The sequence below is a fragment of the Dendrobates tinctorius genome, unplaced genomic scaffold, assembly GCF_039654945.1.
Source record: "Dendrobates tinctorius isolate UK_male_01 unplaced genomic scaffold, ASM3965494v1 ptg000246l, whole genome shotgun sequence".
NCBI lineage: Eukaryota > Metazoa > Chordata > Amphibia > Anura > Dendrobatidae > Dendrobates > Dendrobates tinctorius.
Window position 1 is genome coordinate 5319938 of NW_027361913.1, and position 26731 is coordinate 5346668.

The window sequence follows — 26731 nt, forward strand, 5'->3', positions numbered from 1 at the left end:
CAGTTTTTCCCTTGGAGTATGGCAGGTCAGTAATGAAATCAATGGAGAGATGAGTCCAAGAACAAAGTAGGAAGGGACTGGAGAAGTCTAGAAGCATGAGTTTGAGATATTTTAACTTGGGCACTGATTTCACAAGCCATGACATACTTCTTACAATTTCAAACAATTGTTGACAACCAAAAATTTCTACTTACTATTGTTGCGAATTGTATTGCTAAATTAATTGTTAATCGCTGACCAGAGAGCACAGAATCATAGGACTCCTGATGAATTTGTAGACGAAACTGGTGCAAAACAAAGTTTGGGTGGTAGCATTGCACGCATCTAACGCTTAAGATCTGTGGATCTCCTCAAGAAGATCTAGGGAAATGGAGGACACAACAATACTAGTTGAAGGTAAAATATGGATCTGCTCAGAGTCCTTGGATTGATATGAGCAGAGTTTTCGGGAAAGAGTATCATCTTTAATATCCTTAGCACCAGATCCAAACATAACCACAAGATCAAGTCTAGAAAAAAGCAGAGCCTATATAGCTTGTATAAAATTCAGTCTTTTGGCAAATTCAAGATAAGTAAAAAATTTTATGGCCAGTAATAACTGTGACTTTTTGTTTGGCAACAATTCATGATTACCAATGTCATAATTCTTTTCAGCAGATGAAAATTTTCATGAAAAGAAGATGCATGGACGAAGTTGAGTGAGAGATGGGGTACTTTGTGATAGCACTGCTTCAATACCAAACAGAGGTTTCGACCTCTTATATGAAAAGACCCTCTAAATCGGGTTGAACAAATACAGGGTCAGATAAGAAAAACTCCTTTTTGTGTTAAAAATAAGATATGAACATTACAACAACTTAGCACATTATTTAGTTTAAAAAGTATTCAAGTAGTCGACTAATTTTTAAAGGGGTTGTCCACTACTCAGGCAACACCTTCTCAATCCTCATGTCTCCTTTTTATAAAGTAATAGCAAAAATGATAGCACTTATACTTACCTCCGATGCTGGTGCCAGTGTTGGCACTGGCTATCCCGGCCGGGATCGCATCAGATTGTTAATCAGTGCTCACCTCATTCTCCCCTCCTTTGGGCAAATCACTTACCCGTTGCTGCTCTCACTTCCACCAAATGCAAGTGATATGTCCGAAGGCGGAGAGAGTAAGGTTAGTGCTGATTGGCCGCAGGGATCATGTGATATAATGTCACAAAATCCCCAAGAGAGGTAGTGCCAACACCGTTCTAACAGTGCTGGTTAGTATAACTGTTATTATTTTATAAGTGGGAAACATAGGGATTGAGAAGGGGTTATCCAAGTAGTGGACAACCCCTTAACAGTCTATTACTATTAGGAAGTTAGATCCATAGAAGAGCTTTGCTATTTCAACCATACTGAGAAATCAGTGAAGGATTCACAAGAAATCACCATGAGTTCTCACAATATACATATTGTAACTTATGTTGACAGGTTTAAGGGGCTCAAAATCCCGATATACTGCTACTTAGATTTTATGATGCAGATGCTTTGCACAATTTGGATCACATCTTCAAAAAGGTCGCCATTTTAGTTAATAAAGAGAATTTCGCTATAATTTGATTTACGATTTCGGGTGCAGACTAGTTCTGACCAAAATGCCATCATTTACATACTTGTTATACATTTTGTAATATAAACTTTAAACTGTAACCCAACTTTTAAATGTTGTAGCCCCTTAAACCTGTTATAGCTTTGCAGGGGTCTGCATCCTGAAATCCCCAACTATTGCTTAACCCCGTAACGAACAGAGGTATTTTTGATTTTGCATTTTTATTTTTTGCTCCCCTTCTTCCCAGAGCCATAACTATTTTATTTTTTGGTCAAAGTGGCGAGGTGAGGGCTTGTTTTTTTGCAGGACGAGTTGTGCTTTTGAATGACACCATTGGTTTTACCATGTTGTGTACTAGAAAACGGGAAAAAAGTGCGATGAAATTACCAAAAAGTGCAATCCCACACTTGCTTTTTTTTTACCATGTTCACTAAATGCTAAAAGTGACCTGCCATTATGATTCTCCAGGTCATTACGAGTCCATAGACACCAAACATGTCTAGGTTCTTTTTTATTTAACTGTTGAAAAAAATTCCAAACTTTGTCCCCCCAAAAAAAATTGCGCCATTTTCTGATACCCGTAGCATCTTTATTTTTCGTGATCTCGGGCTAGGTGAGGGCTTATTTTTTGTGTGCCAACATGACATTTTTAATGACATCATTTTGGTGCATATACGATATTTTGATTGCCCATTATTACATTTTAATGCAATGTTGTGGCGACCAAAAAAATATAATTCTGGTGTTTTGACTTTTTTTTCTAGGTATACCATTTAGCAACGGGTGAATTCTTTTTTTATATTGATAGATTGGGTGATTCATACCAAATATGTGCATGCTTGATTTTTTTAGATTGTTTTATTTTGAATGGGGTGAAAGGGGGTTGATTTCAATTTTTATATAATTTTTTAACATTTTTAAAAACATTTTTTTTTTTACTTTTGGTATGCTTCAATAGTCTCCATGGGAGACTAGAAGTTGCCAAAACCCGATCGGCTCTGCTACATACAGGCGATCTAATGATCGCCTGTATGTAGCAGAATTGCTCACTTGCTATGAGTGCTGACCACCGGGCAGCGCTATTAGCAATCTGGTAGTGACAACCATAGAGGTTTGATGGAGACCTCTGGTTGTCATGCCGACCCATTGGTGACCTGCGATCACGTGACGGAGTCACTGATGGGAGGGATTTCGGTGCGCTTGCAGGAAGAGCGAATTAAATGCCGCTGTCAGAGTTTGACAGCGGCATTTAACGGGTAAACAGCCACGGGTGGATCGCGATTCCATCCTTGGCTGTTAGAGGCACATGTCAGCTGATCAAAACAGCTGAAATGTGCCAGAAAAGATGTGGGCTCAGCGCCGGAGCCCACATCAAATAGCCCACGTATATACATTTACACCCAATGTATCTGAGTTATGTGTTATTTTGTGATGTCTTTATATTCTGTACAAGTCCCCTCTATAATATAAATAAAGTGCTGTGGAAAATGTTGGCGCTATAGAAATAAAAAATTATTTTATTATTATTATTATTATTATTATTATTATTATTATTATTTTACACACCATTTTATTTAAATGACATCATTCTTAAACGTACTCCAAAAATAATTCGCTGCAATTTTGTTTTCTTATATTCTATGAAAAAGAGATTCTAAGAAGAAAAATTGAATGATGAATCAAAGTCGTAGGTTTCAAAGTCGTCATGGCAATAAAGACTTCTAAATACCATTTCTGGTTGAATCATAGACACTAAGGAAATAAATGAAGCCTTTCACACCACAACATCTGCCATGACTGCCGATAATTGTTTTATTAACCCTGAACATACTGGGAATTCTGAGCATTCCACACTAGTAGGTTAAAAGCATCTTAAGGGGATTTGCATGTCTTGGCATAAGGTTTGCAGCTTTTTTCCCTTGTACAGTTGGTTGTAGCTGTTTGATTCTTAGTTATACCTAATGTAAGAGGACAAGCATGAATAGTAACGTTCAGTAGCCACAGACCATAATCTTTAATGCATGCCCCCAAGTTTTCTGCTCCATTTTCTTTATAGTATGTAGGCTTCAGTTAACGTTGAGTCTGGTTTAAGGCTCTGGTCACCTTTACCTTTTAATTAATGTAGTCTTAAAAAATAGGAAAAAATTTTTTCTTTTCAATTGACAAATCTAATATTAACCTTATCCGTAGATAAGAACATGGGCAATTTGTGGACTGACTGGTGGAGTAATGCTGAGTTTAAGGCTACGGTCAGACGGCTGTAGATTCTTTCATCCGAGAGAAAAGGGACGATTATGCGAATGACAAAACCCCATTCTGTGTATCCATGGAATTCATACTTCACTCAGATGTCATCCGAGTGCAGTCCGATGTTTTCGATGCCCCAGTAGACCTGAATAGGTGACTGGCATCTGATTTCAAAGTGAAATCGCAACGTGGTACAAGTTTTTTCACCGACAGATTCTGTCCGTGAAAACAATTGTGCATCAGTACTCCATTCTGTAAGATACTGTAGGTCCGAGTGCTATCGAATAAAAATCAGATAGCACTCAACCGATGTATACGCTGGTGTGAGCGAGCCCTAACTATAAGAATTACTATTATGTGCTTTCCATGCATGATTGGAGTTTAATGGCTTTTTTGGTGGTTTTCTTTAAATTAACATGAAATAAATTCCTGAAAATCCCTGAAATTGATTCTAATTTTGGAAAGATTGCACTCCATAATTTTACTTACAATAGTTGCCCAGTTGTATGAAAATAATGCAATATTGCATATACTTGATATTACCGTAATTATAATTTGCACCCCATAATGTTCCATATGAGAGTTGTCCCGTCGTATGTATCATGAAACATTTAATACAAATAAACTGAATCTGTTGGCGCAGTAAACCCAGGTGTATCATGCCATGGGACTTGCCGATCTGGTGTCGTGGCTTCTTGTGAACGGTGTGTGCCCTGTTTTTGGCTGTGATGTAATATCCATGCATTGCACTGATATGTAAATATATACCTAAACCCAGTAGAAAGAGGCCAGAATTAGTTTGGGTCAGCAGTGATCCAATGATTTAAACACCGGCTCTATGAAACAACCCCTTTTATATGACCGGACTTAACATTAGAATCACTAGAATCCCAAGATTAAGAAAGTTTTAGGGTGAAGCGGCACTCGCCATCCGTAAACTCATCAGTCTATGTTCTTCCATTAAAAATTAAACGGTCAAAGTGGGAGCTTGCGGCGTGCATGTCAACTCGACAGGCGCTTCACGTGGCAATACACTTCTGCGTGTCAATACGCTTTTGATTCTTGCCCACAGAAGTCTACGGACACGTATACCAGACGTTGCCTACACGCGCCTCGTGTCATCCCACGTTGCTTCTTTAAACTTTTTATTGAAAAAGATAAATTGATGATTTTACGGATGGCGAGTTCTGCCTCACAGTAATATTTTGATATACTTATGCTATCGATTGATTGAGGCAGAGCACCAGGAGGTCCACAAGGCACTTTTCTTGCATAGGTTTCACAGGACTTGTTCTACTGATGTACTCGGCTGACGGAGGATTTTCTACACAGAATTCATTGTAATACGCCCTCGCTATTATAAAACTTAAAAGGGTGAGGATCCGAATCAGAAAGCACTTTAGAAATCAGGACTGATCCTATAATTGGGCTTATTTTTGGGACAGCTGATTCTGCTTTCACAGAAGACAAGCACAACACTAGTCTCTTGTATCAAATAGGATAGTCATTAGACATGGTCAAAGGTCGATAAGATCCAAACTATCCATTGTCCATGAATCTGCAGTCTGCACATATCTTCCTTAGCTGCCGACAGTATTCTATTTTAACACTTGCGGTGCTATTTCTAGCTGTACTTACCCCTGACCTACAGACATTTGCTACCAAGTATACTCGCATCCCATTCTCCACCCAAGAATGTGACGGAATAACATTTCTGCTGATCCCACATCTCCACATTCTGACATCGTACCTTCAGCTGTTTGTATAGAGGATTACTGGGGACATTCTAGAAAGGGACAGCAGAGGACAGTTGTTCAACTACTTAGTGATCATTTATCCATCTTCCTTATGATCTGAACTGTACCGCGGGTCATAGACAGTAAGAAAGCCAAGGCAAAATTGCACTATTTTGCAGATATACAAGTAATATTATTCTAGCAGATGATGAAAATAAACTATCTTGGGGGAAAAAAATTCCTGAAAAATAATTAGCACTTTGCCTGTTTTATATGTTTTTGTGACTCCCAGACAGCAGCGCACAGCAAGCAATTTCCATTTATATAATTAGCATTACTCTCACCTACGTAATTAAAACTAGCAAGAATGCTGCCGTATGATATTTGCTCATTAAACCCTACTCACCTCACAACCTTAGAACAGATTGACCGAAACGCAAAGGGAAATCACAGTATTGGAAATGTTCTAGTATTTCTCTGCCAGTCCTAATAGGCTGTGCTTACATCACAATGCAAATGTCTGCTTAGAGTGTGATTTTGACCTCCAATGGACGGATACATATCTATATGGCATAGGGAAGTAAATTATGATATTCTGCACAATGGAAACAGTGTACCACATATTATGTGTTTTTTTTTTAAACACAGGGCTCTTTGGGTTTTAGAAGCTCCATTGGACATATACGATGGTAGCTTTTCCCAGCTTGGAATTCCGGTTTCTCTATAGGGACTGAAATATTGTAGGAATCCCAATCGGCAGGAATGTCGTAATTTCTTTGCAACTTTTTGGGAACAGAAACCCCATTTTGGGGGTTTAGAGTGCACAGATGCCACTAGGGGGAGATGGAGTGTGCTGGAGATCCAATATTGTAGGCTGTTACTTGGGTGATATAATGGCAGAAATGCAGAAGATACAAAGGATAATAATGTTGCAGAAGCCATTGGTGGGGCAAGTGTTGCATGGTGGGGTACGGATTGGAATGCAGGCGGGAAGCATGATATAAGAGATCCGTTATGGTCAGCACTTGTAGGATGACGTGGACCAGCTAATATTGACCAACAGGGAGGCCCATCTTAGAGGGCGAAGGCGCTGCCACTTCTGTGCCAGGTGTTCAGTTTGAAAGCATGGTAAGGAGTAAAAATCAGAGCTAGGCAGTGTACTGTGGCTATCACTGTCATGTTCATGAAAATTACCACAAGTAAGCTAAAGAGTGAGATTGTGAATAAAGGGAAAACGTGTATAAAAATGTTTTTTACCTACAAAAAAATACATGTAGCCTGCCAGAATGTCCAGGGCTCTGATTGCTATGCCGTCGAAGTCCGGTGCTTTAGTGATGAGTGGGTGAGACAGATGTTTGGTGAGGGCAGGGATTGTAAAAGCGATGTATCCCACTATATCCATATGATCTGGGATACATTACAGTCTACCATCATAGCACTGTATATGTTAGGAACCCTCCCAACATATTACCCCCCAAAAAGGCTCACAACATGAACAAAGTCTTAGATATATTCCTTTATAGTAAAGTTAATTGGTTATTCCAAGAAGATAAAGCTATCCTCCTTCCATAGGATAGGGGAAAACCTACTCCTCTTACTTACCCCCAACAATCTTGAGAATGAGGCTCTGGATCCCAAGAATCGGGCTACACGGAGCCTCATCTTGAATAGGGTAGAGGTTTACATGCTCAACTCCATTCATAGTCTAAGGGCAGTCCCATAAATCACATCTTGTTTATTAATACATCATGCTTTTACACATGGCATTTTTAGTACTTGAAAACCTACCAAAAAATACATTCACAGCTTGAACATGATGGTTGGAATAGCTTGCATGGTATGATTTCTGGTTAGACACAACGGTACCTAATAAAAGTATCCTGCAAATTATAAAAGTCTCCTGCAAATTATAAATGGGATTTTAAAAATATGTCCCAATTCTGCAAGGTGTGAACATACTCTAACTTACTTATTGTGCAGCTGTAATAAGCAGGTGCTGGGATGCAGTAACACAAATGCTCTAAAGCAGGGATCAACTTTATTTAATTATTTAACAGTGGGAAAACTCCTCACAGGGAGATAGCAGGGTAAATAAAGAGTACAAAGGTAAAACTAAATAAAAGTTGGTTAACTAAACAGTCTCTTGTTAATGGTTTCAATTATCTTGACACCGCATCCTGTCACTCTCTGAAGGCCCCGTGGGTAGCAGAATGTCGGCAGTGTTCGGTGTAACGTCTGCTGGCATCCTCGCCTAGCACACGTTCCTTCTTCTGGCGGCAGCGGACGATCTCCGGTTTTGCCCGCTGAGCCCCTAGTCCATATATCTGTGAAGTAAGAGAGTAGAGCTCTCCAAAAGATTCCTCTCGGTGAGGGTCTCCTTGAGCAGCTGCCGTGACATGATGGGCTGCGCTGCAATGCTTTACTCGGCATGCGCCTCGCTGGATATCAGTTGACACCCGGACGGACATTTGTACTGCTATGCTTCGTCGATCACACGCTCCTCTGTGGATCCACCGGTTTCGGTGAGTCCCTCACTATGCTGCCCTTTCTCTTCACGCCGTGGCCTGTTGCTCCCTTCACAGCAGTTGGGTCTTCCCCTCATCGGCGATCTGGTGGGAAGAACGCTTCAGTTGCCATGCAACCCATTTTACCTCACACTAGCTCACTCTGGCTGAAATCTCATTCCCCCCAGGAACAGGAGGTTCGACCCCAGCAGTTTCGGACCCGACGCTTCAACAGCCGTAGCAGCCTGGTCCTCCCTTCTACACAGACATACAGGGGTCCAAGAGGTAATAGAGCCCACTACAACCTCCAAAGCAGCTTCTGTCACATACACAGTGAAGGGCCCATATAGTGTCCTTGCACAGAGACCCTCTACGCCACCACTGCTTTGCTTGTACATTTTTTTTTAAGAAAATTCTAGATGCCCAACTACTATGATGCCACACTGATCCCAAAATTAAACAAAAACTAAAACTGAGGCTTTCCATTTTTCTGCACATGGGTGTTCAGGGGGTGCTGTTCAGTAGAAACATGGACGAAGGTGTCCGCACCTTTACTTTTTGAATCAGTGGTGTATGCAGAGGTTAGACCTCACAGATCTTTGTGTTATGGCTTACTCTAGCACTCACGCAGGATTACCTCTTTTAAAACCCTAAAATGGCTATCCCACCATCAGGTCCAAGTCTGTACGGGAATGTAAGTTTTTCTTCTATCTGCAATTATTGTAATCGTATGTAGTGTGTGAAATCCTGTCTATGTTTGGAATATATAAGGATTTATTACCACATACAAGACCTCGATGCCAAACTAAAAAGGTAAATGATTGCATTGATATGCCAGCAGAAACTAAAAGTGAGGCAACACTGTATGAGTCACAAAGTAAGACAAGAACACCTTTAACCATTTGACCCCGAGGGTACTATTCTGTTCGCCCTCCCTTTTCCTTTGTTGGAGCCGATCCCCGGACTCACTTTGTAAAAGATAGGATTGCTTTGCGGTCACTTTATTGCTAATTGAAAGCGCGGTACACAGCTGTTCCATGGAAATATCACTTATCCCTACTTATGAGACATGCAAGACATGCCTGAGGGAGAAAGCGTCTGTTCCAACGGTGACATCATGAAATGCTAGGTAAATTAGTAAAATGGCGAATAGCTAAAATGAACTTTTCACCACATCACACTGAGATAGTACTGGGAGCTGTCTGATTAATCAGGGCTTCAATGTTTAGGATTTATTAAATATAAGTTACACCTGCGAGTAAATGACTACTGCCTACCAATAGGGTCATGTAGAAACATGCTGAAAGAAAATGGATGAAGCTTCGACATATGAATATTCCTGGTATTAGAGGAGAATATTGTGATCTGTATTGAAACAAAGGTTACAGGGAATCACTGCACATAGCAGGTTGCACGATATATGGTAAAATACGAACATAACGACAATATAACATACTTATGACAGATGGAAATAATCATACTTGGTAGTCTTGGCTTCTTTTATTATATCAATTTTTGGCAGTGATATCGTCTGAGGTTGTGAAAGGGCCTTTGTGCTACTATTCACCCAATGGTTCAAATATAACCGCAGCGTCTCCTTTCATAATGGCTAACACCACAAGCTTAACATACGAGCAGTATAAATAATGTGGCTATGCACAAACAATAAATTACCCAAAAAATCAAATTATGTAGTTTGCTGTTCTGCAGTGTTAAAGTACATATTAGGTCTAGGGCACTTGATGGCATCATGGCTCCATTCATCCTTTGCGTTGTACTCAGCTGTAGTAATTGCACATTTACTTTCAAGAGGTGATCCTGTACTCATAGTATGTAGTTTTCTAAAACATGCTTGAAATCCGACAAGAGAAAAAAGTTATTATGTAAAGAATAGGCACATCCGATTAAAAATGTATTCATTTTTATTTAAGATCCACATAGAAAATATGTATATACAGATTAACAATAAGGCAATACAATGCAAGAAGCTATTAAACATGCACAAAGTGTGATTGAGGACAATAATATCACACCTGAATAGAATACCTTTATACCCCCATAAGGGAACTCCAAGGAATATATGAAACAAATCTATCAGATCACAGAGCCAGAACAGCTCCTATAAAGACAGCACATAATAGAAACCCTAGAGCATAAGAACTTGCATTTCCACCTTAAATTGTAATAAATAACAAAAAATATAATAATAATACATATATTCTAGGATGCCAAGGTAGAAGAAAAGATGTGCCCAATAAGAGGGTAACATCTACCTAATCCAGGAGGATACATAAATGGAAGATTCCTTTCTGGAAGAGTGGCCCATGCGCATCACTGGAACCAGGTGTAACGATTCCACCCTTCAGTGCTGAGCTTTCTGTGCAGTGATTGACAGCTCAGTTATCCAGTCTAATGCTGGGGGTGCTGAGATGTCTGTGTTTTCATTGACAGCTCGGCCGTCCAATCTGAGACCGGTAGTTGCTGAGCTCTCGTCAGCTGCTGGCTTTTGATCTCGGACTCCTTCACTATCCTGACTCACTGCTTGTCTGTGAGAAGTTCTGTGAGAAATGACTCGGTGTCACATTATGGCTGACCAATATGTTTTTCTTTTTCACCAGTATGGAGCTTGTTCACAGGCTCTGTGACAAGTTGTCGAATTTGACACTGATTATGCAGGTTCTCTAGATAAGGAATGCCAGAATCTGGAAACACTGCAATATCAGCTGCATGGTCATATAATTAGTTTGATGAAGACTCCCAATAGCCCTTCATTGCCGGCATTGACTGGGACGTCGGTGCCCTCTGAAGTACAGTTGGTTTCTCCTGAACCTGTAATAGCCATCGCTAATACATTTTCATAAAACAAAAACCAGTTTAGGGTTTTCAGGGAAATCTGTAGGAACACAGGTGACCCTGTGTTCCTGGTCATCAAGGGATGAGTTTCAGCAGATGGGAATAATCAGGTCCCTCTTGTGAGGGGGTCCTCAGACCTGGACATTTTCCTTGTCCCCACAAGCGGTCTTCTGTGTAAGCCATTTTGATCCCGACAGGATCCAGGTTGCCGAGGCAAAGATCATTAACCTGGCAGGGGGACGTCACACTGCTGAGGATTACTGCACTGAGTTTCATCAGTGGTCCACTGAAGTTCTGTGGAATGATGGAGCTCTCAGGTGCCAGTTCCACCAAGGCCTTTCTGAAACACTTAAGGATGCTGTTGTCCTTCATGACGCCCGTATCCTTCATGACGCCCTTTGTTCTCTGGCAGAGGCCATCACCCTGGCCAAGTGAATGGAGACATGGTGAACAGCAGGCTGCTCCTTATATTACCCCAGAGCAGATCCATTTACCGGAGGTGTAGCCATTGAAAGTTAGAGTTGCCAGTCCTCGTGTTGTGAAGAGAAAACGTAGACAAGATCTTGGACTCTGTCTGTGGTCTCTCTGGACATTTTCTCAAGGATTGCCCAACTCGTCATCAGGCAAGCAAACCATCGGGAGAACGTCTGAGTCTAGGTGACGGCCAATGTCACCCAGACTCTCAGGTACCTTTTTCTTCCTCTGATATAGTACTGATGAATACAGTGTTATCCTTCAAGGACCAGGTGTTATCAACATTGACATTCATTGACTGTGGGTCTGCTACTAACTTCATTGAACTGGTACTAAAGTTAGACTAGGGACAGTTAGTTTAGAAAGACCCATTCAAATCTTTGCCATTGACAAGACACCATTAACTCAGAATCTGGTCAAGAGTATAACGGTAGATTTCACTCTCCAAATGGGAGCGCTCCACTCTGAATCAATCTCCTGTTTGTGTTGGATAACTTACCTGCTGGGTTTGTACTGAGACTTCCATGGATGCATATTCACTATCCTGTTATTGATTGGTGTCAGAAGGAAATTGTTAAATGGAGCTCCAATTGTTAGAAGAAATGTGTAAAGTTTGTACGAATATGCTCTGAAGGGTCTGCCAGGGTACCTGAAAGACTTGTTCTCGCAATATGAGGCGGAGATACTACCTCCTCATAACCTTTATGATTGTTCTATTAATCTTGTCCATAATGCCAAATTGCCTAAAGCTCACCTTTACAATTTGTCTGGGCTTGAACGGGCTGCCATGAAAGAATAGGTTAATGAAAGTTTACAGAAGGGTCATATTTGTCCTTTCTCCTCCCCTGTAGCTCCCGGATTTTTCTTTGTAAAAAATAAAGATGGCAGCCTCTGTCCCTGCCTCGATTTCTGAAAACTAAACAAAATCACAGTTAAAAATACCTACCCACTTCCACCCATCTCCGACCTATGTAATCAGCTTCTGGAGGCTAAGTAGTTTTCTAAAAACTTGATCTTAGAGGAGCATACAATTTGACATGCATCTGGAAGGGTGATTAGTGGAAAACGTCATTCTAAACATCTGAAGTTCTATTTGAAAATCTTGTCATGCCATTTGGGTTATCCAATGCACCTGCTCTTTTTCAAAGTTTTATGTATGATATTTTCTCTTGATTGCATTGGAAGATTTGTTGTGATTTACCTGGATGATATTCTAATTTTCTCGCCCGATTTGAACTTTCACCAGGAACATTCCAGAATCCAGAATGGAATGGAGCTTTAGTTGCAAAAATATTCATCAACAAAATTTACTATGTGTGAACATACTATAAAGGCTCTTGTCATGTACATTACTTTTGCATTTTGGTTATACAATACAAACGACTGTGGAGTCAGAGATGTTTTAAGTAGGGTCAGAGTTTGTAGAAATTTGCAGAGTCTAACTACAAAACATATAGTTGTACAAAATGTGTCCTAGCCAATTTGGATATTTTTCACATGTGGACATGCTCTTACAGTCACAATCTGGGAAGATATACAAAACATAGCACAAATTAATGATGGTGTGTCTTTTACCCTAACTCATGAAATGGACAGTTTTTTTTACACACTTTCAAATATTGATATTTCTCTTGCAATAGAGGTGAGGGATTTACTATGTATCTGGGGTGTAGTAACAAGCAAAAGTATACTCTACCACTTTTTTAATCTTGCACCCCCCTCCTTCTCTCTGGTTCACATGTTCAGTATTTGCTCGGTATTTTACATTGGTTTTTCTATTATACTTTTCCTCTGATTGTTCCACTCCTGATTTTGTCTTACAAATGCTGATGTAAAATACAGACCAAATACTGAATGTGTGAACATGGCCAAGTAGAGCACTTACAATATGTAACATGGAGTGGCTAAATAGATTAGCAGATAAGAAGAAACTTACTAAACATTTTTTTGAAACCTTGCAACCATTCGTATTAAGAAAATAGTTGATTTCTAATTTTGAAGACACAAATTGGAATTTAATTGAGATTCTAATGGGGCAAGCAGCTGTCATCTTATCAACAGACCACTGAGTTTCTGTTGATCTCATTAGATTGAGAATTTTGGTTGAGAGTCGACACACATGTAGGGATGGGGGTTTGGTGGGGAAGAGGGGAAGGTGAGGGTTAAGATATAAAAAGAAATAATGAAAGGAATTAATTTTTTTGACCATGGGCCTAAGAACTAACAGGCAGGTAGTTGCTATCTACCTGACGGTCGTGCCTTCACCGATCTCTGACGGCATAGAGTGGTCACAGACCGCTCCTGTTGATGATTCAGAGGCTTCCACTGACGTCACACCGACAGAACAGCGAGTTCTCTTCCATCCTACTCTATTGACGGGGCAGAACTACCGACATCATGTCTAAAGCCCCCGTTACACACTGCGATATCGCTAGCAATATCGCTGCAAAGTCACCGATTTTGTGACGTTGCAGCGATATCGCTAGCGATATCGCTGCATGTGATACTTACCTCTGACCGGCTCCCCCGCTGGTTAGCGCTGATCGCGTGAGAACGTCCTGGACCATTCCTCGTCGGCCACTTCCTGCGGCGCTTCTTGCTGTGACGACGAGCGACGCGTGGAGCCGGGCGGGAGGACGCAGGATCGCCGCGTCTGACAGGTAAGTAGCGATCCCCGTCCCCAGCGATGTCGCTGGTGAGATCTGCCTGAGTGGCAGCTCACTAGCGACCACCCAGCGATGTACCAGCGATCCTGACTGCGTCATATCGCTAGTCGGGATCGCTGGTGCATCGCTAGGTGTAACGGTACCCTAACTGTGGGGAGCATGGCTGCCAAATAGCATGAGGTGGGCAAACGCGCTCTGTCGACAGACCAGCTTAGAAGAGGAAGATCTGCTCTGTTGATATTTAGCAGCTGAATTGCTGGGTAGGACAGGCAGCTGCCAGCGCCGGATAGAACAGGCAAGTAGTTAGCAAGTAGTTAGCAACTACCTGTCTTAGATTTTTAGGCACTTAGTAAAAAAAAATAGTCCTGAATACACCCTTTCATGATTCTATATACTCTCAATCTTGTAATATTTGCATATGTATTTGTATTTTGTATTGCACTTTTTTTTTCTTGAAACATTTAATAAAATATTTAATAAAATAAGACTTTTTTTGTATTATTCAAATATTTAGTGCAAAGTTCATCACATATTTATTTTCATAAAGATTTAAGAAAATTCCGAAAACCCGGTGTTGCCATGTTACAACAGTAAATGCATTTACTTTATACAGTGACATGTAAAAGTTTGGGCACCCCTGGTCAAAATTACTGCTATTGTAAACAGTTAAGCAAGTTGAAGATTAAATGATCTCTAAAAGGCCTAAAGTTAAAGATGACACATTTCCTATGTACTTTAGGCAAAAACAATATTGTCATATTTTACTTTTTAAAAATTAGAAAAAAGAATGGGTGGATGCAAAAGTTTTGGTACCCTGCTTGGTTAGTACCTAGTAGCTCCCCCTTTTGAAAGTTTCACATCTTGTTAACACTTTTTGCAGCTAGACAAGAGTCTTTCAATTCTTGTTTGAGGGATTTTCATCCATTCTTCCTTGGAAAATTCCTCTGGTTCTGCGAGATGCCTGGGTCGCCTTGGATGCACTTCTATTTTGAGGTCTAGCCACAGATTTTCAATGTTGTTCAGATCAGGGGACTGTGAGGGCCATTGTAAAACCTTCAGCTTGCGCATTTTGAGGTAGTCTATAGTGGATTTTGAAGTATGTTTAGATTCATTCATTATCCATTTGTAGAAGCCATCTTCTTTTAACTTCAGCTTTTTTACAGATGGTGTTATGTTTGCATCAAGGATTTATTAAAATTTCATGGAATCCATTCTTCCCTCTACCCGTGAAATGTTCCCCGTGCCATAGACTGAAACACAACCCCAAAGCATGAATGATCCACCGCATGCTTAATGGTTCTTTTCCTGAAATTTGGTGTCCTTTTTTTCTCCACCCATACCTTAGATCATTGTGTCCAAAGAGTTTTATTTTAACCTCATTGGTCCACAGGATTTGTTTCCAAAATGCATAAGGCTTGTTTAGATGTTCTTTTGCATACGTCTGACTCTGCATTTTATAGTGAGGACACAGGAGAGATATTCTTCTGATGACCCTTCCATGAAGGCCATATTTGTGCAGGTGTCTCTGAACAGTGGATCAATGTATCACAACTCCAGAGTCTACTAAATCTTTCTGAAGGTGTTTTGCAGTCAAGCAGGGGTGCTGATTTGCCTCTTTAGCAATCTGAGTAAAAGCTCTCACTGAAATTTTGCTTGGACTTGCAGATCTTATCTTGATCTCCACTGCTTCTGTTAACTGCCATTTCTTAATTACATTTCAAACTGAGGAAAGGGCAACTTGAAACCGCTTTGCTATCTTATTATAGCCTTCTCTTGCTTTGTAGACCTCCACCATTTTCATTTTCAGAGGAGACTGGGTTTTTATAAAGCTGGGAAATTTGCAACACCTGGCCTTTCATAACGGTGATATTGAGCAAGCCATAATTCTAACAGGCCAATTGAGGTCTGAAACATTGGTCAAATTCATCTGAACATGCAAATCTCAGAGGGTACCCAAACTTTTGCATCGGCCCTTTTTCCTTTTTGCAATTTTCACACAGGACACCGGCTCCCACTGCACACGCATCTTCCACATAATAATGTGCAATATTTTAAAAATGAGGCAGGTCACCATACAATCAGTGACCTGCACAAGATTCTGTCCCCACATCCCTACCCACAGCACACAAGACGTCATGCTGACAGATTCTCTTTAACTGTTCACAATAACAGTACTTTTGACTAGGGGTGCCTTAACGTTTACATGCCACTGTATATCAGCCATTTTTAGAGGCAAATGGTCGGATTCATCATTTGTGCTTCTCATTTACATATTTTTTTTAACTTGTGCTCTTCGCTGACATTTTTTGTGCCAAATTGCTCCCACGTTTCATGAATTTTGCGTAAAGTTAAAAAGGCACAAGCTGAAATATTAATTTGTTCCAAACAAAAAAAGGGAACAAAATACCAAAAACTTGACAAAAAAACAGGCTCAAATGCAATAATGAATCATGCCTATACTCTCAGAGTTGGAATCAGAGTGGGCAAAAATAGAGGAGTTGTAGGTTTGGCTCATCCACATCACAGCCCTGACTGTGCACAAATTTGTGAAAATTCTTGTTTTCTGGTTAGGTACAACATTACCTAAGACAAATAAATTTTAAATAGGATTTTGAAAGAATGAGAAAATATCCACTAATATTTTTCAGAGAATTGTAGAAAAGAATCCACATATTGGCCAGTTAGGTGTCTTAGAATATATTCAGTATATAATGCAATTATAGGTCTGAATGACTTCCTTGACCTTTTTGTCAGTTGATTCAAGATTGTTAATGGGTTCTTCTACGGAAACATTATCCTCACCATTCATAACCTAGCACAATCCTTGGAGATATGGAAAATGGACTCTAATCTGCAATATTATTCAAAGGTCACCAATTTTGGCTGCAAAGATCTTACTGATTAAGTCAGCTACTGGGTAATATGACAGCAATGTATTGTGCTTCTGGTAGACACATTTGTCCATTATTTTGGGCTGTCTGCTCTGTAAGTCTGGATCAACTTTGTTCATTTTTTTATTTGTTCTGTTCAAAAATTATAAAAAAGAAACTCATAAAAGAGAAACTGTCGTGTAAAATTATTCAGTTAACCTGCAGATATGGGGTTAATCTGCAGGTTAATAGTGTTCAGACACCATGTGCGCTGGCATTAACTACTCCGCTGATGGGTGGAAATGAACTTTACCCCCCTTCTTGGCAGCCTTGCTCCTGGATCGCCCGCTAGGGCTGTGGGGTACTTGGTACCATGCCGCTTCTTAAAGGGGCAGTGTGTTAGGCATCGGGTTCCTGCCTCTGCACAGGAGGAAAACTGAGCATTGCCTTCTGTGGTCTCCCATTCAGGCCCGACCACAGAGTAGGCTGCTCAGCAAAGGCGTCGAACCTGACGTCTTGCTCAAGCTAGTGATGTCAGGTTGGTTGCTGCTGGCACCTCTGGTTCAGCTTTAGCAATCCGCACTAGTCAGCAGAGAGCAGCTCCGGAGGCTAAGTCCTTTTTGCAGCCTACTGAGCATGCCCGTGGGACGACCTCTTATTGGAGGTCAGAGGTCACATGCTCAGGTCCTCGAGCAGCTCGGATTGGACCATCAGGAAGGTCCCAGAAGGACGCTGCTATAAAAGGCTTGCATGGCCGCTCGGCCATGCGCTAATGTAGACTAATATGGCTAAGTGTTTGTATGATGATGGATGCTTGTTACAGGTGACTGACTCATTATGACTCCATCCCTTGGTTGTGCATGAGATAGGGTTTTTAGAGTTGGAGTCAGCGCCGAGTTGTGGCACTGCCTAGCGCCGCAGTTCTCCCAGCTCCTCACACATGCTAGCGCCAGAGTGTGCCATTCTACCTAAGGCACTATGCTACCGCATGAACAGCAGCATCCGTTAGAGCACTGTGCACGTCTTATGCTCTTTCAAGTTCTAAGCTTAGGCTGGTTAGTGGCGTCCGCCAGAGTTGCGCTGTACGCACTAAGCAACCATCTGCTGCATCCTGTGACTGTTAACAGGGCACAGCATTCTATAAGCATCTGTCCAGGCATCGCGGTCATGGTGCTGAACACTAGTGGGGCTAGAGGGACTCTAACCCTGTGTCCTTGGGGCAGAGTCCTGTGTCTTCACAAAAGCGCTCCCCTGCTGAGTCCTGTGAAGATAAACAGGCTCTGAAATTTGTTCCAGCGGCTCTGTGAGGTAACAGAGTTTGCTCCTGTACACACCGTGTCAGTGGTTAACCCACCGGTGTTCAGTTAGTACTCCGCCATTACCGAGCAGCAGGTTAACATCTCTGCACGGTGGATCCCGGGTTGTGATTGCACTTTCTTATATTTTATATTTAGTGCGATCCGCAACCCTAGCACAGTGTTACGGCGACCCGGTCTATGGCCCTGGGCATCCAATTAAAGGGATATTTATAAGGATAATAATAAAGTCTGCGGGTCGGGTGACTGGGGTCACTAAAAGGTCACCCGACCAGCAGATACAGGGGGCTTTGTTCTTCACCACAGGGGGCGTGGCTTCGCCCCCCACGCGGCTACGATCGCTTTGATTGGCTGTTAAAAGTGAAACAGCCAATCAGAGCGATAGTAATATTTCATCAATGAAAATTGATGAAATATTACAATCCAGCCATGGCCGATGCTGCAGTAGCATCGGACATGGCTGGAGACAGTAATGTGACCCCCCACACACACCGGCTGGCGGGGGCGATCGGCCCCCGCCACTGAATGACAGCGGCGATGTGCCACTGTTGTCATCATCAGCTCCCACCGCCTCCCTCAGCTCCCCCCACAATCCGATCACCCCCCTCCCACCCCCTGGTGCCTACCGAGTGCCGCTGTCGCTCCCGGTGTCCCGCGGTCCCGGATCATGGGCGCCGCCATCTTGGAAAATGGCGGGCGCATGCGCAGTGTGCCCGCCCGAATCTGCCAGCTGCAGATTCAATTCATTCATTTTGATCACTCTCACAGTGATCAAAATGAAATGAAAAGTAAATAAAACCCCCTCTATCACCTCCATAGGTAGGCACATATAATAAAATAAAGAAAATATTTTTATTTTTATTTTTCTATTAGGGTTAGGGTAAGGGCTAGGGTTAGGGCTAGGGTTAGGGTTAGGGCTAGGGTTAGGGCTAGGGCTAGGGTTAGGGCTAGGGTTGGAATTAGGGTTAGGGTTGGAATTAGTGTTAGGGTTAGGGTGGAATTAGTGTTGGGGTTAGGGTTGGAATAAGGGTTAGGGTGGAATAAGGGTTAGGGTTGGAGTTAGGGTTAGGGTGGAATTAGGGTTAGGGTTACAATTAGGGTTAGGGTTGGAATTAGGTTTAAGAATAGGGTTAGGCTTGTGGTTAGGGTTATAGTTAGGGTTAGGATTAGGGTTAGGGGTGTGATGGAGTTAGAGTTGTGGTTAGGGGTGTGTTGGGGTTAGAATTGAGGGGTTTCCACTGTTTAGGCACATCAAGGGGTCTCCAAACGCGACATGTTGCCACCATTGATTCCAGCCAATTTTGCGTTCAAAAAGTCAAACGGTGCTCCCTCCCTTCCAAGCCCCGATGTGTGCCCAAACAGTGGTTTACCCCAACATATGGGGTATCAGCGTACTCAGGACAAATTGCACAACAACTTTGGGGGTCTAATTTCTCCTGTAACCTTGGAAAAATAAAAAATTGGGGACTAAAAAATTATTTTTGGGGTTAGGATTGGAGCAATAATTGAGAAGTTTCCACTATTTACCAACTTTGGGGGTCTAAAAATTGGGGGCTAAAAATCACTTTTGTGGAAATAAAATAGACTTTTTATTTTCACGACTCTGCGTTATAATCTTCTGTGAAGCACTTGGGGGTTCAAAGTGCTCACCAGACATCTAGGTAAGTTCCTTGCAAGGTCTAGTTTCCAAAATGGGGTCACTTGTGGGGGGTTTCTACTGTTTAGGCACATCAGGGGCTCTGCAAACGTAACCACGACCGCAGATCATTCCATCAAAGTCTGCATTTCAAAATGTCACTACTTCCATTCCGAGCCCTGATGTGTGCCCAAACAATGGTTCCCCCCCACATATGGGGTATCAGCGTACTCAGGACAAATTGGACAACAACTTTTGGGGTCCAATTTCTCCTTTTACCCTTGTGAAAATAAAAAATTGCGAGCTAAAAAATCATTTTTTGAAGAAAAAAAATGATTTTTTATTTTCACAGCTTTGCGTTATAAACTTCTGTGAAGCACTTAAGGGTTCAAAGTGCTCACCACACAACTAGATAAGTTCCTTTGGGGGTCTAGTTTCCAAAATGGGGTCACTTGTGGGGGGTTTCCACAGTTTAGTCACATCAGGAGCTTTGCAAAGGCAACATGACGACCGCAGACCATTCCATCAAAGTCTGCATTTCAAAATGTCACTACTTCCCTTCCAAGCCCCGATGTGTGCCCAAACAGTGGTCCTCCCCCACATATGGGGCACCAGCATACTCAAGACAAACTGGACAACAACTTTTGGGGTCCAATTTATCCTGTTACCCTTGTGGAAAAAAAATTGCGGGCTAAAAGTCATTTTTTGGAGGAAAAAAATGATTTTTTATTTTCACGGCTCTGCGTTATAAACTTCTGTGAAGCACTTGGGGGGTTCAAGGTGCTCACCACACATCTAGATAAGTTCCTTGGGGGGTCTAGTTTCCAAAATGGGGTCACTTGTGGGGGGTTTCCACAGTTTAGGTACATCAGGGGCTCTGCAGATGTAACATGACGCCCGCAGACTATTCCATCAAAGTCAGCATTTCAAAATGTCACTACTTCCCTTCTGAGCTCCGACGTGTGCCCAAACATTGGTCACCCCCCACATATTGGGTACCAGCATGCTCAGGACAAACTGGATAACAACTTTTGGGGTCCAATTTATCCTGTTACCCTTGTGAAAATAAAAAATTGTGGGCTAAAAATAATTTTTTGAGGAAAAAAATATTTTTTATTTTCACGGCTCTGCTTTATAAACTTCTGTGAAGCATTTGGGGGTTCAAAGTGCTCACTATGCATCTAGATAAGTTCCTTAGGGGGTCTAGTTTCCAAAATGGTGTCTCTTGTGGGGATTTTTCACTGTTTAGGCACACAGGAGCTCTCCAAACGCAACATGGTGTCCGATAACGATTGGAGCTAATTTTCCATTCAAAAAGTCAAATGGCGCTCCTTCCCTTCCGGATCCTGCCGTGTGCCCAAATAGTAGTTTATGACGACATAAGAGGTATCTCAGGAGAAATTGCCCCACAAATTTTAGGATCCATTTTATCCTGTTGCCCATGTGAAAATGAAAAAACTGAGGCTAAAAGAAAATTTTTGTGAAAAAAAGTACTTTTTTTTTTACGGATCAATTTGTGAAGCACCTGGGGGTTCAAAGTGATCACTATGCATCTAGATAAGTTCCTTGGGGGGGTCTAGTTTCCAAAATGGGGTCAATTGTGGGGGGAGCTCCAATGTTTAGGCACACAGGGACTCTCGAAACGTGACATGGCAACCGCTAAATATTCCTGCATATTTTCCATTCAAAAAGTCAAATGGTGCTCCTTCCCTTCCGAGCCCTGCCATGCGCCCAAACAGTGGTTTATGACCACATATGAGGTATTGGTGTACTCAAAAGAAATTGCCCAACAAATTTCAGGATCCATTTTATCCTGGTGCCCATGTGAAAATGAAAAAATTAATGATAAAAGAAAATTTTTGTTGGAAAAATTAAAATGTCCATTTTTTCCTTCCACGTTGCTTTTGTCCCTGTGAAGCACCTGAAGGGTTAATAATCTTCTTGAATGTAGTTTTGAGCACCTTGAGGGGTGCAGTTTTTAGAATGGTGTCAGTTTTGGGTATTTTCTGCCATATAGACCCCTCAAAGTGACTTCAAATGTGATGCGGTCCCTAAAAAAAATGGTTTTGTAAATTTTGTTGTAAAATTGAGAAATCACTGGTCAGCTTTTAACCCTTATAACTTACTAACAAAAAAAATTTTGTTTCCAAAATTGTGCTGATGTAAAGTAGTCATGTGGGAAATGTTATTTAGTAACTATTTTGTCACATAACTCTCTGGTTTAACAGAATAAAAATTCAAAATTTGAAAATTGCAAAATTTTCACAAATTTCACCAAATTTCTGATTTTTTCACAAATAAACGCAAAAAATATTAACCTAAATTTACCACTAGCATGAAGCCAAATATGTCATGAAAAAACAATCTCAGAATCGCTAGGATCCGTTGAAGCGTTCCTGAGTTATTACCTCATAAAGGAACACTGGTCAGAATTGCAAAATATGGCCTGGTTATTGAGGTCAAAATAGGCTTGGTCATGAAGGGGTTAAAGGTGATGTTGGTAGATATCATGCAGGGCAGGAGATGCAGAAATGATCAGAGGACACAAGTGCGGTGCAGTTCCAAAGCTTTACTCACTGTTCTGGTGCACAGATGCCGGCTTGGTGCCGTGACCTCCAGGTGAGGGGTCCAGTAAATTACCAGGTAGATCAAGATACACCTTTCCAGGACTCCCTTCAGTATATACCTCTCCTGGCCATCTCACTGTGCTGGCTTTCCGCCTCTCCTGCCCAAAACCTCACAGTCAGTGTCCAAAGCCAGCAGCCGTGGACCTTGTCGGGTGACGTCCTCTCTGAGTCATCTTGCTCCCTTATGGCTGCCTTTTCAGGGAAGATAACTGTGGCTTATGGCTGAAGCACCTACAGGTACCCTGTCTCAAGCTTCTAGTTGAGTCTGATGATTTCTCCGCTAGTCTTGGGGTCCGGTACCCCAATGCGACCTGGTCCCTCCACCTGATGGCAGTCAGCGTGGATACAGGCCCCATGGGTGGACTCCCCACTACCCATTTCCCAAGGACCCTTTCTGCCCTCCAAGACTTCTATCTGTCTCTTTCCCTCCTTCTGCAGCTCCTCCTGACAGGGAGCTGCTTCACCACTCGTCTCTCCACATTCCTTCCTCTCACAAAACTCTCTTGTCTCACTCTCTAAGCTCCTCCTCTTTCTACCATCTTCACCCACTCTCCCAACACCCTTTACTACCCCGCCTGGGATGAGACCATCCTCCCGTAGGGTACGCCCAGGGTGCCCTGCTGCTATAGTGTGTGTTGGGTGCAGGTGTTTGAGTCCTTGGTGGTGCTTCCTCCTTACCTGAGAGTGGGGTACCACACCTCTGGGTGAGGTGCAGTACCTCTGTGGTGACTGAACCCTCAGCGGTAACACACTTGTTCATTCATAGTGGGGCAGTGGCACAGTTTCAGTCACCGGTCAGTGTATAAAGAGTGTAGGCTGTAACTGCACCCTTGGCACTGACTGACAGCGTGCTCTAATGATGAGGCGCCACCACTATGACTGAACACTATCGGGCGATAAAGCTAATTTCCTCCCATCTATCATAAGGCTATTAACCTGCAGATAACTCCATATCTGCAGGTTAATAGCATTATATTACATGACAAGTTACTTTACATTTGTATTAATACATATATCCCGGAAAAGGATGTGTTAAAAAAATGTTCCTGTGCTGAGATAATCATATAAATGTGTCCCTGCAGTGTACTGTGTAATGGCTGTGTCTCACCTTACAGGAACATAGTATGATCCTACCAGATCTCCTCAGCAGGGGAGGAAGCAAAAGAGGATACAGACAGGAAGATCACAGCTTATTCTTTTAGTGAGATAAAACATTTTCCTTCCTGTTTTTAAACAATTTTTTATCTGAAAGAAATAATCAGCTGTGATCCCCTGCTATAATGTCTGTATCCTCTTTAACTTCCTCCCCTGCCCAGAAGCTGTGGAACGATCAGACCATGTCCCTGCATGATCAGACACAGCAATTAAACAGTGCACAGCTGGGGCACATTTATAAGATTATCTCAGCACAGGAACATTTTATTTAAACACATCCAATTGTGATAGTTATTATTATTCAAAAATTTATTGAGCAACTTTGTTAGTGGGAAAACCCCTTTAAATTCATAATACTTCACTGTTTCTTCATTGCCGGTAGTCAAGTCCCTGCATACATGGCATAATGTACAGCTCTGGGGTCAATCAAGCTACTGAGGAGGTGATTACATACCAGACTGCATGACTATGAATGGCGCCTCCCAGATGAGTCATGTGTAATTAACTAATAGCGCTCACTCAAATATAATTTTATTTTCTGCATAAAATAAGATTAATCAGGGCCATGTTGATAAAGTTACTCCACAGCAGAATAACAGTAGTAAAGCCAAGTGACAGGTTAGCGTTGAGGCCACAGTCACAATACAACTTCTTTTATGAGGAAAACATTTGTCCCACTTTCCAACCATGCATTTTCCCCTTGGTAATCACTGTCACACTGCTGAGGGAACCTTCATGTAACATACATGCAATTTGTAATGGGCTTCTTTTTTCCGGGACAAGTTGTACTTTTGAATGACACCATTGATTACTGGAAAATGGGATAAAAATTCCAAGTGAAATTGCCAAACAAAAGAGCAAAAAAAGTGCAATTCCACAATAGCTTTTTTTTTTTTTTATACTAGGTTCACTAAATGCTAAAGCTGAACTACCATTATGATTCTCCAGGTCATTACAAGTTCATATATATCAGACATGTATAGGTTCTTGTTTATTTAAGTGGTGAAAAAAATCGACAATCTGTAAAAAAAAAAAAAAAAAAATGGCGCCATTTTCCCAAGTCTGTTGCATCTCCATTTTTCGGATCTGGGGCTGGTTGAGGGCTTATTTTTTGCACACCACGCTGACGTTTTTATTGATACCATTTTGGGGTAGATATGTGTAACAACCCTGTCGGCAATACTGCATGGCCTCCCATCCCCCACCTGCCTTACACACAAACTTACTCACTACTACGGGCCATGCGGTGAGTTCTGTCTTCTACCGGCTCCATGCTGGGTGCCTCTTGCCTCCAGCCTGCTCTCTGTATACTTCCTGGCTGTGTGCATAGGGGGGCGGTGCCGGCACTCTTGGGCTCTTATTGAGTCAGCGTGCACCGTCCTAGGGTGCCCTCAACAATTGTCAAGAGGCCTCAACTACTTAAGGCATCCCCGCCCATAGTAGGATGCCTGACCAACTATTTTCCCCTGTCAATGTCTTGCTGCTGAGGTGCCAGGTCCTGTCTTGTTTCCGCCTTCTCTGGGGACTGCATTCCCAGACGTGTTAGTGTGAGCTTTTGTGTCCTATGCTCCCGCCTCCCTGAGGGCTGCATACTCAGGGCTGTGTCCTTGTTCTGTATCTGTTCCCGTGTCCGTCCTTGTCTGTATTGTGTCCTATTCCTGTATCTTATCCTGTTCCTGTACTTAACCTAGTCTGAACTCAGTTCTACCCTCTGTCTTTTTGTCTCCTTGTCTGTGGCTCCTTTCCTTGATGTGTCTATCCTTGTGTCCTCTCCGTCTGCCCTGCTCTCGTTCCTGGTTCCTGCTGTTCTGCCTTTGCTCCGCACTCCTGCGGCTCTGCCTTTGCTCCGCACTCCTGCGGCTCTGCCTTTGCTCCGCACTCCTGCGGCTCTGCCTTTGCTCCGCATTCCTGTGGCTCTGCCTTTGCTCTGCACTCCTGTGGCTCTGCCTTTGCTCTGCACTCCTGCAGCTCTGCCTTTGGTCTGCACTCCTGCGGTTCTGCCTTTGCTCCACACTCCTGCAGCTCTGCCTTTGCTGGGCACTTCTGCGGCTCTGCCTTTACTCCTCGTTCTTGCGGTTCTGCCTTTGCTCAACACTTCTGTGGCTCTGCCTTTGCTCGGCACTTCTGCAGCTCTGCCTTTGCTCCTCGCTCTTGCGGTTCTGCCTTTGCTCGACGCTCCTTGCGGTTCAGCTCGCTGCACTGCAACCAGCGACTCTGTTCTGCTTGTATCTCCGCAACCTTGTAGTTTTGCTCCTCTCTCGTTCCGCTTCCTGAGGCTCTTTATCTGTCCCTGCTCCTCCAGTCTGAACAAGTCCCTACCTATTCCCACACACTACTCTTACCTGTCTGTGTTTCTTCCCTTCCCAAGCCCGTCCCTGCTTCTCCAGTCTGAACAGGTCTCTACCTGTTCCATACACCACTCATTCCTGCCCTTGTTCCTGTGCCTTCAGAGTCAGTTCCTTCCCCTTGTGTCTTAGCCATGCCCGCCTGCCAGTGTCTCAGCCGTGCCCACCTGCCAGTGTCTCAGCCGTGCCCGCCTGCCAGTGTCTCAGCCGTGCCCGCCTACTCATCAAAGTATCAGCCGTGCTCACCTGCCTGTCTGCCAGTCGTTCCTGTCATCTGCACCTGTCCTAGCGTTCCATCCCTCAGTGGGATCATCAGCCTCACCATCCAGTAAACATCAAGGTAGCTGCTCAATGCCAGAACACACCCCCCCTGGACGTTTTTCTTACAAGCAAGAAATTATATCTCACAAACGCTGCAAACTGGCCACAGAAGGTAAATTACTTATTGTCAGCATTCTGCAGCCTAGATATGCACTGAGATTATGTGAAAAGCCCGGACAACCCCTTTAAATATGTCTCAAGGTAATATGTGGACCTCGATTCTTTTTTAGTATTCAACTAACTAATTGGCCATGTATTTTATATGAGTCATGCTTCATGTTTCAGGTCTGTTAACCCTATATTTTCTATAGATCCTTGCCATATACCAATCATGCAGTTCTGTTATGAGACGCATGTTTCTCCATGCACTACATTTTTCAGCTTGTAATGCATTTAC